This window comes from Zeugodacus cucurbitae, chromosome 2 (assembly GCF_028554725.1).
Source record: "Zeugodacus cucurbitae isolate PBARC_wt_2022May chromosome 2, idZeuCucr1.2, whole genome shotgun sequence".
In the NCBI taxonomy this organism is placed as follows: Eukaryota; Metazoa; Arthropoda; class Insecta; order Diptera; family Tephritidae; genus Zeugodacus; species Zeugodacus cucurbitae.
Genome location: NC_071667.1, coordinates 54,133,635 through 54,153,175, shown reverse-complemented (window position 1 = coordinate 54,153,175; position 19,541 = coordinate 54,133,635). Strand labels below are relative to the sequence as shown.

At 36.2% G+C, this 19,541-nt stretch overlaps 1 protein-coding gene across 1 annotated transcript in view; it reads right to left on the bottom strand.

Annotated features, from left to right (window-relative positions):
- Window positions 1-19,541, bottom strand: part of Tmem86a_1 (lysoplasmalogenase-like protein TMEM86A) — a 227,660-nt gene that overhangs the window by 99,620 nt on the left and 108,499 nt on the right. The window lies entirely within an intron of this gene.

The window sequence follows — 19,541 nt, the reverse complement described above, 5'->3', positions numbered from 1 at the left end:
ATATATATACATTTATAAATTCTTTTAATATTTAAGTTAAAATTTTTTAAAGAGAGTTCTTTGTATCCTAGATAAACTTGCAGCACTAGTTAAAACAATAACAAAATATTAGAGTATTTAATAGATATATATCTGTGCGTCGTTAACAAAAATCCAGAAACATATATACAAGTATATATGTAGACATTACGCTTGCGAAATGCATAGGGTAAAGTTATCGATATAATTTAAATAAAGTAAATAATATGTAAAATTAATTGTAGCCTTTAGTTATAAGAGTAAAATATTATCTACTATAAACTATATACAAATACTGTGTTAAAATGTAAAAGATAATAAAAATTCTAAAAACAAAACTAAGATTTTTACTTAAAATAGTCGATTTTCACAAGCATAATTCAGAATGGGAGGACTCAACTGAAGTCTTCGTCACTACAAACTGTTCCTGGGAGGATACAATCTGAAAAGATTCAAACAGTTAATGGCACTCCCCAGGAACAAACTGAGACAATTAGTGGCACTATATACCGGCCACTGCAGACTACGGTGTCATCTGCACAAAATGGGAATCCACTCGTCGGATCTTTGCCGATTTTGTGATTCAGAGGCGGAAACACCAGAGCACCTACTCCTTAACTGCCCGGCGATCGCGAAGGAAAGGGGACAGACAATTGGGTCTCTTTATCCCCAAAGAGGAAGTATCGCATGCATCAGGCCTGCAACACTGTTAAGATTTCTTAACGTTACGGGGTTGGAGGGTGTGCTGTGATAACTGGAGAGGGCACAATAGACCATAGGTCGCGGTGCAATCCTCACAATATAATCTAATCTCTAATCTAATCTAAATATAATTCAGATTTTTCACCAGCAAAACCATTCGCCATAGACGGAGGCAGGTAGAAATCACTTGGTATTAGATCTGAAATAAAAGGTAGATGGTTAAGAAGAACATTCCAACCAAACATCTGAACTTTTGACAAGTCACCATCGATGTGTGTGATGGAAGACAATTTCAATTCAGTTGGTCGTAGCTGACCCTTTTTGGGCGATTTCTTCATTCAGATGAACCAATTGTTGACAGGACAGGTCCGAATTTAGAGAGAGAGCAGTTCATAAATGATTACTTGCTAATCCCACCGACACGTCGCGAAACCTTTCTGACGTATATCCAGTAAGCATTCTCTTCAGGACTTATACATCGAGCTTCTTTTTGTATCCAGCATTCTTAAACGGATTTTTGTGGAATGTTTAGCTCTTTGGAAATCGAAAGAGTGCTTACATGACTCGAGAATTTATATGATTTGATCGATGATCAAATGATTTCATGATCGTGCTGCAGCTTATTTTACATAAAAAATACCGGAACGGAATCGACAAAATCAAAATTGCGTTAGAGAATTAAGAATATAAACACTATTCAAAAAATCAGTCTTGGCTTGCTTTTTTACCATTATCGAAGAAAATTTATTGCGGTGTATTACATATCTAACATATTTTAAAAGTCTCAATGTCTCATTTTCTCCACGAAAATAATATAATAAGAAATAAGCAAAGCATTTGAGAACAGAGACTATTGTTCAGCTATATTTCTAGATGTATCTTATATAATATATTCTGACTATAGATTTGTATAAAACATTGGAGTTTTATTTAAGAAACAGGATATTTACTTTTAAAATAATATATTTCATATTCGAAGAAAGACCGATAACGGCTGCAGTACCTCAGGGTAGTGTGCTAAGTCCCAATTTATACATAGTATGTATATACATTAGATATTCTATCTAATTTTTCGGATGACCCAGGTCTAGTAAGCCATCAGAGCATCAATAGTATTAGATGATCACTTAACTTTTGTCGAAGAATGGCTAGCCAACTGACGAAGAGATATTAATAAGAAAAAGTGCAAGCATATTACATTTTCACTAAGACCAAAAATTAGCTTAATTCACCTAGATAGGATGCTCACGTGGAGGAAACACATATCGAGTAAAATACATAACTTGCACGGAGATAATATATTAATAATTAATTCATATAATCCGATTTGGATTTATGTATGTTATTCAACTGTGGAGTACGACCAGTGCAACCAGCAAACAGAGATTTCAATCAAAAATGCTCAGATCAATCACAGCTCCTCCATGGCCGTCCTATGGTGGAATGAGAGGACAATAGAAAAAGAAATAGAGTTGAAATTCCATAACTCGAACTTCTATAACTCGAAGATCTTCATATTTCGAACTCTTGAATTGGCAATATCAAATTTCATACAAATTTCCTTCCATAAATCGAACTTTTCGACCAGGGCATAATACGACATTTAAAATTTTACTATCGAGGCAGAATTTTAAAAGAGTCCCTTTATATCGTATGGAGGAGAATCAAATATGATATTACTATAATAGATTTCATAAATCATGTAAGAAAGACATGGGATACAGACGTCAAGAGCCAAACAATAGCTAACTACAACAAACAAAATGACAGAATACATGTTTTAACGTTTTAATTTTTAATGAAATCCTCTATAACTCGGTGTCTCTCTAACTAGAAATTTTTTTTGCGGATTTTGGCGATTTGAGTTAGGGAAGTTCAACTGAATATATCAAAACACCGTGATCATCCAAACCCATTGACCAATGCCTTGGTAAATTCTGGTAGTCAAACTTAATAAAAATATATATCTATGTCCGTCTTCAACGAACACAATTAAAGTCGATTTAATTTGAAATCGCTTTCTTTTTATCAAAGAAATTAAACTCGGTTATTTGTTACCGGAAGAAAGTTTTACATACATGTGCCAAAGCCATGCTGCTCAATGATTTTCTAGTTATTTCCAATTTTTTGTTCAACTTTTTTAGCACAAAATATGAAATCTAAGAAATTAATTATAATATAATAAACTATTTCTATCGAAGCAAATTATTTGTGGTCTTATTCTAAAAATATAACTTTGATTTTCATTATTGATATTTTAATTCTATCTTCAATCAAAACTAAAGTTATTTCTATTGCCTGTTTAAATACAATTCATAATTGTACACATTTTATCAACGAAATTTATTTTTATTTTTTGGCACGTGTACCATATCAATACCGCCCATCTCATTATTCCCACAATGGAGCAAACAAAAACAAATTTGTGACTTTTACCTATAAGCGGTCAATAAGTTGAAAGTTGAAATTCACACCAATAATTATTTATCTTGATGAATATCACACCCACTCACAAAGGATACAAACAAAGCAATCCCCTCGTCGGTTGGTCATCATATTTTATAAATCAAGAACACACATGACCGGGATTAGAATAGATACTAGTATGTAGGAAATTTGCCAGAACAATTACAGCCTCGGCTGAATTGAGAAAAAGCAAATAGTTTTCACAATAACAACACACACAATGGTGGAGGCAAAACAGCAACAACAACTACATGTTAAGGATATGTGCTGCTGAATGTGAGAATTAATGACCAGTAGAGGCTGGGTGTGCTGTGAAAGTGATCAAACAATCAACAAGCTCGGCCGGTTAACAACTCACACATACATACGCACGCACAATATTATATTGTATTAATGTGTTTTTGGGATCAAGTGTGAAATCCCTTTTCACTTTTATGGCTACACACACGAGCCACACTAATCCCAGCCATATTTGTTGCTATAATAGTTTAACCATTGTAATAATAAATTTATTATATGTGTGCCCACTCTGTTGTATGTATGCATGTGTATTTGTGTTGCTTTTGTATAATGACAAGCGTACAGAGTTTGCATTGAAAATTTACAATAGCAAAATAATATAGTATCGATTACACAAATCAGGAGAGACACTTTTAATAAATGGCATATAAACATACATATGTACATATGTATGTGCGCTAGGGTTTCTGTTAGGGTGTGCGAATTTTCAAATATTTATTCCAATTCTTATTTTTGAGGGTTTTATAAAGTGTATGTTTTTAAATGAGAAATCTCAGTTAAAAACGAAATTGAGAGAAACACATGGAGAACGGAAATTGTATGGTCTACCATCATCATCTGCATTAATTATATTCATGAATAACACGGCCAGATACGAAATGTTGCTAATGTTGAAGAATTGTGATATTATGATACTAAACGTATCTTAAATGAAGTTTTATTTTTTCTAGCGAATAAAAGCCTCCTCCTCAACATCGCGTATAAGGTTCTGTCGAGCGTATTGTGTGAAAGACTAAAGCCCACCGTCAACAAACTGATTGGACCTTATCAGTGTGGCTTTAGACCTAGAAAATCAACAACAGACCAGATATTCACCATGCGCCAAATTTTGGAGAAGACCCGTGAAAATAGGATCGACACACACCATCTCTTTGTCGACTTTAAAGCTGCTTTCGACAGCACGAAAAGGAGCTGCCTTTATGCCGCGATGTCTGAATTTGGTATCCCCGCAAAACTAATACGGCTGTGTAAGCTGACGTTGAGCAACACCAAAAGCTCCGTCAGGATCGGGAAGGACCTCTCCGAGCCGTTCGATACCAGACGAGGTTTCAGACAAGGTGACTCACTCTCGTGCGACTTCTTTAACTTGAGAGCTAAATAGAGAAGGTACAATCTTCTACAAGAGTGTACAGCTACTGGCGTACGCCGATGATTTTGATATCATTGGAAACAACACCCGCGCCGTTAGTTCTGCTTTTTCCAGACTGGATAAGGAAGCGAAGCGTACGGGTCTGGTGGTGAACGAGGACAAGACGAAATATCTCCTGTCATCAAACAAACAGTCAGCGCATTCGCGTCTTGGCTCCCACGTCACTGTTGACAGTCATAACTTTGAAGTTGTAGATAATTTCGTCTACCTGGGAACCAACATTAACAGCAATAACAATGTCAGCCTAGAAATCCAACGCAGAATTACTCTTGCCAACAGGTGCTACTATGGACTAAGTAGGCAATTGAAAAGTAAAGTCCTCTCTCGACGAACAAAAACCAAACTCTACAAGTCCCTCATCATTCCCGTCCTACTTTACGGTGCAGAAGCGTGGACGATGTCAACATCCGATGAGACGGCACTAGGAGTTTTCGAGAGAAAGGTTTAGCGGAAGATTTATGGTCCCTTAAACATTGGCAACGGCGAATACCGCAGACGATGGAACGATGAGCTGTATGTGTTATTCGACGACATAGACATAGTCCAGCGAATAAAAAAACAGCGGCTACGCTGGCTAGGTCATGTTGTTCGAATGGATGAAAGTGCTCCAGCTCTGAAGTATTCGATGCAGTACTCGCTGGTGGAAGCCGAGGAAGAGGGAGACCTCCACTCCGATGGAAGGACCAGGTGGAGAGGGACCTGGCTTCGCTTGGTAAAACCAATTGGCGCCTAACTGCCAGAAGGAGGGATACGTGGCGCGCTGTTTTGGACTCGGCTATAACCGCGTAAGCGGTGTCTACACCAGTCAAGAAGAAGCGAATAAAAAGGTGTCTAAGAGACCCAACCTCTTGCTGAATTTGGCTTTATTATGCTTGAGATGTATTATGATATTATTACCTAATGACAGAAGGAGATATATATCAAACCGAAAATGAACTCTCCCATAATACTAGTTGTGTGCAAATCTCAACTAAAATTGATAGTTTATTGGGTCTACGAATGACATGAATCCAATGGTAATAACTAATCCACTATGGAAATAAACCATCGTAAATTCGTTAAATTCCAAAAAGAAAAAATTAATTTGAGGAGAGACTAGATCTCACTATCAATAATATCAAAACTCATATTTACACTAAAACTTCAAGTGAATAATAAAGGGATTTTCAATAAGAGCACTAAAAATTTTATATTAAAATTTTAAACAAAACCAAATTTTATACTGTGAAAATATTCGATGCCGTTATGTACGGAACTCGCTGGCTTGTTGGCATAGACCATAGACTTGACGTAGTCCCACATGAAATAGTCTAACGGCATATTTTGCTTATTGATGAAGCCATTCAGACAGAAATGAGCTCAAGATGCTTTTTCGATGAAAATCCGGATCATTTTCAAGTTGTAGTTCGATCCAATTCACGAACATACGACGATTCTGGTGTTCAAGCGGCTTTAGTTCTTGCGACAATTTGTAGGCCAAGATCTTTTGACAGACATGATGAAATTGCAAACCTTACTGAAAAGAAATGTCAATAGAGCGAGAAGAGCGTCGTTTTTTGTCCCTATCGGTCTACTTTTGTAGCATCGCTTTTGAAAAACCCTTTACAAGTTTATAAAGTAATTAAATTAAATCGGGACCCTTCTAAGGGGATCCTCTTCTTCTTCTTCTTGACTGGCGTAGACACCGCTTACGCGGCTATAGTCGAGTCCACAACAGCGCGCCACGCATCTCTCCTTTTGGCAGTTTGGCGCCAATACCAAGTGAAGACAGATCCTTCTCCACCTGGTCCTTTCATCGGAGTGGAGGCCTCCCTCTGTCTTTTTATTCGCTGGACTATGTCTATGTCGTCGAATAACACATACAGCCCATCATCATGCCATCTTCTGCGGTATTCACCGTTGCCAATGTTTAAGGGACCATAAATCTTCCACAAAACCCTTCTCTCCGTCTCCTCGGATGTTGACACCGTCCACGATTCTGCACCATAAAGTAGGACGGGAATGATGAGGGACTTGTAGAGTTTAGTTCTTGTTCGTCGAGAGGACCTTACCCAGAGAAAATTTGATGTAAAAGAAATTTGAATTTTATATGTTCTGAGATTTTAGAAATTAACACTCTCTTAGAAATTTTTGACATGGACAAAAATGCTCTAAAAAATTTATTGAGTTTTAGAGATTACCTAAAACATATATTAGTGACACTTTATCTTATATTGATAAGATTTACGTCACAAAAAGGTGCAAAGAAGCGAAAATTATTTCAAATATCTTAGCTGAGAGTTTGTTTGGACAAATATTCTTCTCAGATTCAAAAGGTTTCCAATAACAGATAACCACCCTGAAGTTTACAAATACATATATGTATATATGTACATATATATTATGCATCGTATATAATATATGCATCGTCAAATAGTCAAGTCCATTTCGTAATCGGAGAATGCAAGAATGATATTATAAAATTATACAAAAGTACGCGAAACAAATAGATACCATAGTAATGACAACAACAACAATAACATTGGATTATTATAAATAGTATGTAGATACATACTACTACCGAAACGCACAAATATGCAGAAACACAACGAGTTATATACACACATCAGCACATACACGTACAGATCAAAAAGCATCCAACTGAGCAATGACCAACCGACAAAACAGCCAATGCCAGTCCACACAACTGGACCAAAAGCCATGGCTAAAACACAAGGAACCCCACCTACGCATAACTTGCATGATGTCGTTGTATTTGTACATATGTATATGTGTACGTGGTAGGCATGCCATTACGCCCGGCCATGTTCGTCCAGCTAAGCGGCCTGTGGTCTCTCTTGTCACCATTGTTCGTTGAAACAATGGAAACTATTATCTGTGAAAATTTCTGCTGCTTCCTTTTGTGCTCGCAAATGATTGTTGTTGTTATTATTATGATTGTTTTTGTTGTTGTTGTTGCTGACGTTAACCAACTCCAGCTTGTTCTTGCTGTTGTTGCACGCTTGTGAGTGTATTTATTTGAATTGCTGCTGCTTGTAGTTGCTTGGCCGTTTTTCATTGTTGTTGGTTTTGTTGTTGTCATCAATGTTCTTCTCATTGTTGTTAAGAATTTTTCTTCTTCTTTTTTCCATTTTTGTTTCCAAGTTATGTTCTTTCCGTAACTAAATCCCCACCTCTACTAAGCTTCTAAGTCAAAACTGGTTGGTCAATGGCTACAATGGCTTTTGTGTGTTGTTGTTGCTGTGGCGTGAAACATTCACGACCGGAGGGGAAGGAGCTGATGAACATAACGAACAACAAAAACGAATACTTTCGCTTTGAGCATGGACAATGAATGTGTATGTTGGGCTACATAGAAATTTGAGAAATATGTTTGTGTGTATGAATGTAATTTGCAAGTACAAATACAAATGACATTTCCTTTATTGAATTCTCATATGAAATGGAAGACCAATGAATTGTTAAAATGTGATACTCATATTCTCATACTTGGAAATTGCTGCGGCGGTTGAATAGATGAAGGAGGGTATTTGTATTATATTTAGTTATAAGAAATTATTCAAATTGTAGATTTATACATGAAAGAACATAGTATAAACAATATGGATACATGAAAAATTCTGTCACCAAATACTAGTATCTGAAATTATACTGAAACTGTAAACATATTTTTTTAATTTTTTTTAATTATTTTGTCTCTAATATCAAGGGCTATGTCTACCTTGACAGCGTTCCTAAATATGCTATATGTACTTAAATTTTCATCATCAGTAAGTCCCTAATACAACAAAAAGAAAGTTTGAGCTGGGAAAAGTGTTGTGAGTTATTGGTCCCTACAATCTGTGCAAATAACCATGGGATAAGCCTCCTAAATATCGCCTATAAGGTTCTATCGAGCGTACTGTGTGAAAGGCTAAAGCCCATCGTCAACAAACTGATTGGACTTTATGGCTGGCTTTAGACTTGGAAAATCAACAACTGACCTGATATTCACCTTGCGACATCGACGAAAAGGTCGATTTTAAAGCTGCTTTCGACAGCACGAAAAGAAGCTGCCTTTATGCCGCGATGTCTGAATTTGGTATCCCCGCAAAACTAATACGGCTGTGTAAGGTGACGTTGAGCAACACCAAAAGCTCCGTCAGGATCAGGAAGGACCTCTCCGAGCCGTTCGATACCAAACTTTTATGAAAAAATTAAGCGATTTAACGAAGGTTTCAAGATCGGAGCATCCTCATGTAGAGACCAAGGTGGTAATCTGGTCACCGATGTCCAGGGCATACTGGGATTATGGAGGGAACACTTCTCCAAACGCTGAATAGCAGTGAAAGCACAACACCAGGAGATGGCGAACCCGATTCCCCAATCGATGACGATGGCACAGATGTTCTATTACCCGACCATGAAGAAATTCGAATAGCAATTACCCGCTTGAAGAACAACAAAGCGGCAGGGGCCGATGGATTACCGGCCGAGCTATTCAAATACGGCGGCGAAGAATTGATAAGGTGCATGCATCAGCTTCTTTGCAGAATATGGAAAATCCACAATATATTCACCATGCTCTAAATCTTGGAGAAGACTTGTGAAAAGAGGATCGACACACACCACCTTTTCGTCGGCGAATACCGCAGACGATGGAACAATGAGATGTACGATTTATACGACGACATTGACATAGTTCAGCGAATAAAAAGACAGCGGCTACTCTGGCTAGGTCATGTTGTACGAATGGATGCAAATTCTCCTGCTCTGAAAGTGTTCGATACAGTAACCACCGGAGGAAGCCTAGGAAGGGAGACCTCCACTCCGATGGAAGGACCAGGTGGAGAAGGACCTGGCTTCACTTGGTGTTACCAATTGGCGCCAAACTGCCAGAAGGAGGGATACGTGGACTCGGCAATAGCCGCGTAAGCGGTGTCTACCCCAGTCAAGAAGAAGAAGGTAAGTAGCACCGATTAAGAGGGGACGATCTCTCAATAACAGGTGATAATTGTGGCCAATTAGGAAAATTATAAGCATCACACTTTCTTTAAAAGTCAAAATTATTACTAATATGTAATATTTATGCCTTCGGCGATGCACAACATTAGATACGGACTAGGAATTCCACGGAATTATAGACTTGATGAGGATTTCGGGCAATCAAGTTGAACGCTGAATTGAACGAGTTATTTAATTATATGGAAGTCACGACATACATATGTACATAAAATACAGTTGTTATTGGACGAGGTCATTCGCCTTACAACAATCCTGAACACACACGCACAAAACGAAAGGATAAAATGCAAATAACTCTTTGTGGTGATAAATAACTGCCGAAAGTTGCTTGGCTCACCATAAATCGACCAACGTTTGTAAAACCATTATCGAAGAAGAAGAATACAAATAAAAGTAATATTTTTTTTAATACATATAAGAGTAGTATTTGTCATGAGCGCCTTTTTGAGTTGTAACATTTGTCCCTTTATAATAAAAAAAAGTAAAGCAAACAATCTTTTTTTGTTGTTGCAGGCATGTGCGGCATCATACTACAGCGGCGGAAGGCTACTTAAGACAAATGTTATTTCTTAATTTTGTTGTTGTTGTAATAACTACCGAAATTTGAAATCGAATATGAGATGACTGTGTAAACAAAGTGACCTCCCAAGTGTAGGGCAATCAACATTATGTACATATGGATGTATGTGTGTATGTACGAGTGTGTACATAAATCTGAATATGAACTCATATATATTTATGCCCCTACTTTAGTAGCTATTGATGAACCAACCAATTGCTGTGTAAATATGCATACACACATACATACATACATACATACATATGTATAACCAAATGTTCACCGGTAGCACCGACATTTTTGAGTGCACGGATGTCATGTAAACATTTTCATTTCGACTTTTTTTAAAATTGAATACTATTTTCTTTTACTTTCTTTTGTGGAATTTTTTATGCTTCATTGATGCGCGCAGCTTCATTGAAATCACACAGACACACCGTTTGAATGTGATTGGCTTCATATTTATTTACACGCAATGCCTTCTTAAATGCTCGCACACACACAGACACTCATTCGACATGGCGACATTCCCTCTTGGCGGCTAACCATAAAGCAGAAGTTTCCAAATGTGTAAGATCACAAAATATTGAAATTATGTAGTGCAAACAAGAAAGGAGAATAATTATAATTGGTGGGGCAGTATCGTAAGCAATTATTTCAGGAGGGGATCGTTGGGGGTTCGTGCATTATTGCTGTTAAATTTTATATTTGTGAGCAAAAAACCTTTCGGAAAATGATCGCTAGGTTGAGCTCTCATATGAAAATATAATAAATCTTACAGTTTTAAGGTTTATGAACAAATATTATTCATAAATAGAATATTTAATGTAAGAGAACTCAAATTTTTGTTTATTGAATCTTCCAAGGGACTATCGAATAGTGTTCATTGATCATTTCCAAAAAACTTCGAATAAGTGGTTCAGTGGTAAGTGATTTGAATTCAATACGGAAGTCGACAGTGAAAAATGGCTTTAGAGCTTTTATAACATCTGTATATTAGATAGACAAAAAGATTGTTTGCCGTTGAAAAACTCATTTCTTATTTTTAAATAAATATATATTTCTTAAAAAAAATTGACATCATCACTTTATTACTGTAATATTAACTTGTACGCTATATAACTGGTTGTCTCCATCTGCTAAAAGTTCCCTATTTTGATTCATTATTTTCACTACAAAACTTGAGTATGAGACATGGGTGAGCTTTGGTGTCAAGGATTGATGTTGATGAGGAATGATAAGTAGTTATGACTCTAAGAAAGTAAGAGGTGGCTAGTGCGTTCTGTGTTTATTGAAATGCGAAATGTCGCTTGAGAAACTGATAAAGAACACCAGTGAAACAAGGAAATAGTTAAATCAAAGGAACTAAATTTTCACACCAGCTTGTATTAGTAACATGCGGAAATACCTTTATTTAAAATCTAAATACAAATACTTATGCAATCAAGTAAAAAATTAAATTTCACACCCTTAACATAAATTAACAATAACCCCTCCTTAAAATTATCTACTTCACTGATGGGTGTATTAACCTTACATATATGTATATATGTATGTATGTATGTTTGTATATTATTTACTTTTTAAAAACAACACAACATTTCGGCCTCACAAACAGTAGCATCTGCCAAACAAAGTGGAAGCATGTGTATACATATATAAATGTATATGTAAGTATGTATGTATCTGTTCCTTTAAGAAATTCATATTTCTTTTTATTTAAAAATCATACGATTGTCGGTAAAGCCTTTAAATGATTTTTTTTTGCCAGCATCGCATACTCGTAAGGTATTCGATGATCTATGGATTGCTCTTATTTAGACACATCAGTTCGGTCGGATAAAAGTTCAACAACTTCGCTATGGGTCACTAAATAATTTAATTCTCGTACTGGTTCAGTTTTAATGATACTTCTTTCTATTTTCGTACTTGTTTTAGACCAGAGCGGAGTTGCGTTAATAATCTCTTACCATAATTGTCATCTTTATTTAATCTTAAGAAGTGAAAAGGCTATATACATAAGTTGAGACAATTTGGAAGAGCCTCACATACATATTTAGTAAGTAACAAGTAAGGAAGGGCTAAGTTCGGGTGTAACCGAACATTTAAACTCTCGCAATTTATTTATTTAACTTTCCTTATATTATATAATACACAATTTGACCCACATATTCGTTATATATATTGTATAAAGTCCATTGAAAGTTGGAAACCATAATCCATAGGTCCTCGTGTTCGATATATGGGGCCTTAAAAAGCTATGGTCCGATTTCGGCGATTTTTAGAATGGGGCTGCCACACTATTAACATAGTATTTGTGCAAAGTTCTGCACCGATATCTACACTAGTACTTACTTTATATATTGTAAAGTAAACGATTCAGGTCGTCTTCAAAGTTCTGGTATATAGGAAGTAGGCGTGGTTGTGAAGCGATTTGGCCTATTTTCACAACATATCATTGGGATGTAAGGAAACTATTACAAACCAAGTTTCATTGAAATCGGTCGAGTGGTTCCTGAGATATGGTTTTTGACCCATAAGTGGGCGACGCCACGCCCATTTTCCATTTTGTAAAAAAATCTGAGTTCAGCTTTCATCTGCCATTTCTTATGTGAAATTTAGTGTTTCTGACGTTTTTCGTTAATGAGTTAACCTACTTTTAGTAATTTTCAACCTAACTTTTGTATGGGAGGTGGGCGTGGTTATAATCCGATTTCTTTCATTTTTGGACTGTATTAGGAAGTGGCTAAAAAAACGACTGCAGAAAGTTTGGTTTATATAGCTCTATTGGTTTGCGAGATATGTACAAAAAACTTAGTAGGGGCGGGGCCACGCCCACTTCCCCAAAAAAATTGCATCCAAATATGCCTCTTCATAGTGCGATCCTTCATACCAAATTTTATTTCCATAGCTTTATTTATGGCTTAGTTTTGGCACTTTAAGTGTTTTCGGTTTTCGCCATTTTGTGGGCGTGGCAGTGGCCCGATTTTGCTCAACCAGGTTGCTCGAAAGCAACCTTCCTATGGTGCCAAGTTTCATCAAGATATCTTAATTTTTACTCAAGTTACAGCTTGCACAGACGGACGGACGGACGGACAGACAGACATTCGGATTTGAACCCCACTCTTCACCCTGATCACTTTGGTATATATAACCCTATATCTAACTCGTTTAGTTTTGGGTGTTACAAACAACCGTTATGTGAACAAAACTTTAATACTCTCTTTAGCAATATTTGTTGCGAGAGTATAAAAACAAACATAATATGTATATAATAAATACAGTCATAGCCATCTAATCCAACACCAAAATATTTAAAAGGGTGTGTGCTAAATCAATATATAGAATGACATATCGAAAAAACATATCGTATAAACGAAATCGATTCGAAAAAAAATATGAACAAAGCTTAGAATGATATTATACCACATGGATCTATACGAGATCTATAGTCTTGAATTCAACATGCTGGTTTTGTACAAGTCAGTTGAAGGAAAAGATAGCGAGTAGGGAATCGAATTAAGACATATCGTCGATTTTGAATGTTTAGACTTTCAAAAATATGACCTTGGAAGGATTTTTCAAAATCCGACTTATTTTCGGAGATACAGCCGATTTTGTGACGTGGCTACCGAGCGGTCTCCTAAACTTTAAACGCGTTTTTCTCGAAACTACTTTTTCTGAGGTGGTTGACATGATATCTCAAGTTCTACTGAACCGAACTGAATTCCTTTGAATTTTGGGCCCACTCCACCGGCCCGTATCTCGTCGAATTTTTATTTTTTTCTTGCAATTTTTTTATATTATTTAAATGTCAATAAAAAAACATATAAAAAATGAATAGTAAAAATGTTTTTCATTTTTTTAATCTTATTTTAAAAAATGCCTAAAAATCATGCGTATAGACCAGAATACCCCCTTAAGTATTTTTTGATATCACAAAGGAGCGGCCTAAAATTGAACAAATGAGATCTTGATACTTATTGCGGGAATCAGCTTAAATACCAAGCCTAACCTAATAAAATTATGCTAGTTCGAATGGCTGTGTAAAACACACAATTGTTTTATAATCGATGGTTTAAGTATGAAGCTGGTCGATGTACCATTCTTATATAAATGATTAATTTCACCAATATATAAAGAAATCACTGTATCTCAGTTAGTATTCCTCACCTCAATTACAAATTTATGTCTAACGAATACTGATTTGTAAATTATTTCTTTGATCTTTTTGCTTGTTTCGCCGTCGGTTTCCTGCTTGTCTCAAATCACTGTGACTAAATAGCTGCACTTGAACACCACACGCCCACCTTATGGCGGTTTTGAAGACGGGCGCTCTCCACCGCGCCTTCACTAACTGTGCGCATATGCCAACGCTATGCCACACACACTCTCCGTGACAGTTGATGTGTTTATCTAAGCGTTGCGCGCTGTCAATGCTCATTGCCAGTATTTGTATTTAAAGTGCACATCGATCGGAGAGACCACCATTACTTTAGCTATTATGTTAATTATGTACCACATATTTAGGTATTTTGGTTGGCACATAGCGGCTTTGGTGGTATCCCCGACGATGGTACATTTCCGATACTCAATGGAAACCATTTGGCATTTGTTGCCATTCGTTTGTCGGCAAAATTTACTTAGTCTCTTCCCCCAAATGTTCCAATGTTGTTATTTTAACTACCGATTGCTTATTTGTCTACATTTGGGTGGCATTCTGTGAGTATTTCCCTGCTTTGCCTACTTTAAACTCAAGCCATTAGCCTATTGAAATGTTGTTTTTGGTTTTTGTTGTTGTTGAAGATCACTCTTTCGCTGTGTAGATAGATCACTTTCAAAAATAATAAAAGTAAATCGTTGATTTAAGAAAACATTTGGTAGTGAAATATACCCAAGGACCACCCGAGCCGCTTATTTGTACATACTTTTCTTCAGTTAAACCTTTCTTATTTCATATGTCGCCTTAGGAAGTGCGCGCTAACTACACCTACAACAAACATGCCACAGCCGATGGCACCCTTTATGTCGCGATTACGCGCCAATTTTAGAATACTGCAGGCGTTAATCGGTTACTGCGCAAACCCATTACATGTTTCAGATACCGGTTCAGCCAACCGCGCCACCAGAAGCGAGCAAGTAACAAGCGAAACAACCAATCACTGTCGTTGTTGTTGTTGGGTTTTCTATTTGCAAAAGTAGCTGTTAAATGACGCAAAATACGACATATACACACATAAATATTTATTTCTACGCATAAAGGGTATTTTCTCCCAAATCATGCTCTCTGCCGTCAGTCGCCTATTAAAGGAAAGTGCCAAAATTCAACCAACATTTTGTGGGGTTGCAAATGAAATTAACAATTAAATGCCGTCAAGATGTTATCAACTCCCTTGTTGTGTTTAAATTTGTTGCTTTCCTCTTTTTTTTTGTTGGTTGCTGCGTTGGTGTTAGCGCTTAAGCGTAGTGGTGTTGTTAGTGCTGCTGCTGCTGTTGTGTTTTTTGCGGCTTTGTTTGTCGTTTGTTGCCTTCATTAATGTCTTAAATGAAGTTCGTACACCACTTAATTGTTGAAGTATTATATCCCGAAGCGTTGCAATCGTTGCGACTCGCATTCAGGCGTGCCGACAGCTGTACCACACATCGCTTCGATTGCATGACTGAGAGAAAGTGGGTGCTGCGCACGAAATTTGATGAGATAATAATGCGCTGATGAGATTAATGAGTGGAGAAAACACCGCAATTTAAGTGGGCATTTTTATTTGATACTGTAAAGACGTACATAAATGTACTATGTGGACCAACCGCAAGGTGAAGAGGAATTTTTTGTTTTATTAAAAACAATATATAATTACCAGATGCCAGATATAAAGCATTGGTTTTCAGAATGCCATTACCTTCTCAATTATTATAAAGGAATTACTTTGCACAGATTACAATAATTTTGTCCACATAGCGGTCAAAAAGTATATCTCTGGAACTACTTGAACAATTTTAACGAAATTCGGTTCGTAATATTTTTATGGTATCCGATTACAGTTTGAAATCGGTTCACAACCACGCCTACTTCATATACCACAATTTTGAATTCCGTCTGATTCGTTCACTATACATTATATAATTTAAGATCGTGAAGATATTGAGACAAACTTTGCACAAATATTGGATTTGAAGTGTCACATCGTAAAAATCGCCGAAATCGGATTATAACTTTGTAAGGCCCCAAATCTCGAATATGAGGACCGCAGTGATTGTGGCTAATTTTTTACCGAAAAAATGAACAAAATCAGGTCAATACTTCCGCTAGTCGCCATATACATGTTAACGGATTTTCAAACTTCAAGTGAACTTTATAGCCTTGGACGTAACGTCCTTGGGTAGAAACGTCCAACAAAACTCCCCATCCCTCATATACTATATGTAACGATTTTCGTTATTTAGGTGGGCTTAATGTCGCATAAGTCGGTTATCAAGATTTCTCGAAAACTACTGATGCAATTTTAGACAGGATTTCGAGATACAAATTTCAATATAACTATTCAAACTGAAAAAAAAAAACTCTGCCGATAATCCTATTTTCTCTGTTTTTCCTTAATGTCTCTTCGATGTTGATTTACTGAATAAAGGGTTCCTAAAGTGGAAGGATTTTAATTTAAAAACAAACAAAAAATTTGAAAGCTTCCGGACATTTTTTAAAATCACAGCTAACTTCATATACTTTTTTAAATTCTTTCTTTTTTGTAATCACATCGAAATGAGATAAAAGAAAATGGTTAGAAGTGGGCGAAAGAGATATTCCCTTGTCCATTCGTTGGCGAGATTCACTCCTTCATGTTGTTGTACAATATATAAACTGTTGTAGCAAGGTTAGAGATGAAGAAATTTTACATATTATTTTGCCTTCCTTATTCAAAATATACTAAATTAAAGATCGGAAAAATAAATCAAAGTTTTGCAAAATTAGAATATTTAAAATTAACCAGATGAAGCTAAGAATATATGAACTAATTGAGAAGATAGTTCCTGCAAGTATATAACACCAGCCCAAATATTCGAAAGGCCTATTTTTTATAAACGAGTGGTAAAATGATGCTCAATTTAGATAAAATTTAAAATTCGCGAAAGGTTTGTTGTTGGTTTCGTTGGTTATAATTATTTGAAAAATCCTTAATATTTATACTTCGTAATTATACTTGTACTATCATTGATGCTACTTATTTTCTAACCGTTCTCACGGAAGAACTGCATAGACTTTTTAATAGTTGTTGTAAATGTATTTAAACTATTATTATCAAAAAGTTAGAATGATGAAATACTTTTGATAAGTCGTGAGTATTGCTTATAATTGAATTACCATGTTTAAAAACGATAAAATCAGAATCTAACTCACACAGCGAACAGCAATGCGATGGAAGCACTCATAACAAAAAGGGGTAAATTGAAGGCATCATATTTTGCATAAAGGCAATGATGCGCTCTGGGGCGTTACACAATAACTCGTCACAATATAAGTACAAACAATAAATGCATTTTACAAAACAAAATCACAGTTGTGTACATATGTATATGTGAACGGAGATTTGCCGGTACAAACGCATTCCCAAGCTCACTGGGTCCCTACCAAACGTACGACGAGTGATGAACTAGTGACGGACGACGCACATGTCAAATGTGTCACGTGTGGCGCGCTGCGGTTGACAGCGCCGATAATTCTACATACACACACACAGCTATAAGTAGATCGGACAATGGCGGTGTGCGCGTGTTTAAGTCGCGTTGGCTGCGCCTGCAGGATGCCAATGTACCGCAAAGCCGCAACAGACGTACTCTTTTAACGTGACACACAATCAGATTTTTGTAAACTATGAAAATGTTTATTGAATTTAAATTTTCTAAAATTCAAATACAATGGCAAATGTATTGTTAGTATATAAGTGTGTACCTTAATCCATTCTTTGTAGCGGTGACAGTTGAAGTTTGCATTTGCGGTGCGAAATTTTGTGGGGTTGCCATGTGATTTCGATAATATCGCAAACGATTGCCATCGGCCACAGGCGGATTCTTTTATTTTTTAATGACGCCGCTGGGATATCACCAATTTAAATAATGTAAATTTAATAACCACTTTCCAGAGTACACGGAATTGTTCAAATAATGTGAGAAGAGAAGTATGCTTGAAGGATCTGAAGGACATTCGCGAAGAGAAAACATAGATTGTATGTAAAAAGTGTTTGTGGAAGTCTGCTTTAGTGAGAACTTAGGTATTTTGGTGTAATAAAGTACTAATTTAAAACACTTTGAGAGAAATTACAGAGGCTCTTAATATCACTTTCTTTACCCAACATATTTTGGTTTGGATATGACATTTTTTTGGTTTGAGTTTCCCGAATATAAATTATAATATACTCTTTGAAGCCAGAATGGATGATAGTGGAGTACAATCGAAATATAAACATTACGAAACCATTTGAAGACGACCCGATGATAAGTATTCACCGTCCTATGACGCTACTATTGCAAGAGAAATGCGCAATCGTAAAATATATTCTTGCGGACAGATTCTGTCGAAATTTTTGTTTTTGGAAAGAAAATCTCGCAGTGATATCAAAGTGTGTTTGGGTTCTGTATATGGTGAGTCTTCTTCTATGATGTCTACCGTCAATCCGTGATTTTACAAGTCACATTCAGTTTTGGATGGACTTCGCGTAGATGTTTCGAAAACGGCTACCGCGGAGATCCATGATTTCGTATTTTTAGGCCGATGATTCAAGGTGTGTGATATAACTGAGAACCATTTTATGGATCATTGCGTGGATCCATTGCGTGGATCCTGTATGAAATATTGCGCATGAGAACTCTCGACACGATGGGTGCCGTGTTTGTAGGCTTCGGATAATAAGCGCAACTGTAAAACCGTAGTAGTTCATGGTAGTGAATAACACTGTTTAACTCAAATTGCCAACAGATCAAGCTCGAAAAGGTCACTGAGGCGAGTAAGGAGATTATATCACCACGGAGGTATCAATGGTATCCAGTTAATAGATTATATTGAGAAATAAAAAGGAGTTTTTTACAAAATTTTAATTTTGATTTTCAAGGCTAAGTAATTATGGGATCTCCTTCATAAATTCAATACATTTCATATTGTCAAGGATCATTTCCGTAAATTCAAATGAAATTTCTACTTCATCGGATGAACATCGGACGCACCCAGCACTTCTAAATCTATATAATATTTATACCAAAAATAAAATTCAGTATAATATAAATAGAATTAAGGTTTCAATTATTTGTAGGGTCCAGAAAGATACAATTCTTTAAAATTTTGTAAATTTTAAGCTA